This window comes from Brassica oleracea, chromosome C4 (assembly GCF_000695525.1).
Source record: "Brassica oleracea var. oleracea cultivar TO1000 chromosome C4, BOL, whole genome shotgun sequence".
Lineage (NCBI taxonomy): Eukaryota > Viridiplantae > Streptophyta > Magnoliopsida > Brassicales > Brassicaceae > Brassica > Brassica oleracea.
The window spans coordinates 3,521,193-3,522,941 of record NC_027751.1 but is presented as its reverse complement, the minus strand read 5'-3'; positions in this window follow the sequence as shown (position 1 = coordinate 3,522,941).

Sequence of the window (1,749 nt, the reverse complement as noted above, 5' to 3'; positions counted from 1 at the left end):
TTTATATATTTTGCATCATTTTCCTATTTGTCCTTTAGACAATTTGTCTTTTTTTTTTGGATATAGCAAATTTATCATTATATTTGTAAAAGCACAACTGCAGTTACATGACAATGATATTTTTTTTTAATTCAAAAAGTTCCAGGTCAAAATCCATAACTTCTTTGCCCAAGATGCAGGAACATGTTAAATTTTTTTTTTCGCAGCTGCTTAGATTAAAACTTGAGATCTGCGAAAGACGAGAACAAATTGTTAAACTTTCTTTTCCACAGCTGTTGAAATTCGAACCGGACATCTATATCTTTATGGCAAAAAGTATAATTAGTAGAAAAAGCAGTTTCCGGTGACATGACTATGTTAACATCAAAATCTACTAAGAAAAAAATCGTATATGTCAATATCAATTTTTTTTTTAAATTTTTGTTTACAAAATAAATATCTATAATTAAAATTCATTTCCGTAAATTTTATATCCTCATGCAGTTTTTAAAGAAATTTGTTTCACGTAATAAACTATATATAACTTTCAACAATATTTTAAATGAGTTAATTTTTTCGCCTATGTAAAATTACTCCTTGATTCCATTCTGGAAAGTGATGGTTCGTTTAAAATTTCTACATGGTTAAAAATTAAAACATCAGTAAATTAGCTGTGGTTAAAAAAGCTAAACTGCGAGAAGAAGATAAAATAGTCACGGTCAAAAAATGAAACGCCGAAGCTGATCAAGATAATCTTCAAAATAGAAAAATCTACAAACAGTTAGAAGAACAAGAAAAAAAAAACAAGAAATCGTCCCCGGAATCGAGAGGCGAAGGCCGTAGTTAGAGAGCTTTAGTGGATAGTTTACGAGCAAAGTTAACTAGTCGGGTCTACATAAAATAAGAATAGCTCTGATGGCGAACCCCTGGTTCCCCGGGAACAGTGCTTCCGGCTTGTCTCCGCTGCTTCGTTCCACTGGTGACAACCACCTCCTTGTCCCTCCCATCCCTCCCGACCCCCCTGATCCTGACTCCTCTAACCCTCTCTCCGTCTCTCGTTTCCCCCCTCTCAACTCCCCTGGCTCAAAGACTCCTAAATCTTTTCGTGCTTCGCAGCGTGCTCTTCTCTCGAGCTCTGCGGTTAAAGTATCGAGCTCTAAACCTTCTACTGAATCAACTGGTCCAGTTCTCTCTCAAACTTCAGCTGTCTCTGGTTCCAAAAGCTTTGGATCTAGATCTCAGAATACTGTTCACCTCGACCTTGGAAACTTTAAAGTTCTCCCTCCTAAATACTCCTCTCCAATCCAAACTAACAGAGCCTCCAAATCTTCCCTAAATCCCCCACCCCTAGCTCCGATTCCAACCCTCAATCATCAAAACCCACAAATTCCACCTCAAACCTCTGGAAGTTCTAATCAGCCACAACCTCCTCTTGTTCCCCCTCCAATCACTCCTCCAAATACTACCCCTCCCTTAACTACTGATAAACAGTCCACTCAACACCAACCACCACCTCCACTAGTCGAAAGACTCCGCCGTTCTCAAAATAAAACCCTTAGTAGGCTTGCTCCTGTTACCATATCTGATACTGGAAGACCTCGGGTTTCCATTCCAGACAGTGTATTCCAAAAAGGTGCTGAGCTCCACAAGGATTTCATAATTTGTAATTTCAACGGCCGTCCTCCACCTTTCAATCATGTGCAGAGTATACTGAATCACCTGTGGGGAAAAGGAAAACGTGTAGAAATACATACCAATCCTCTTTCGCGT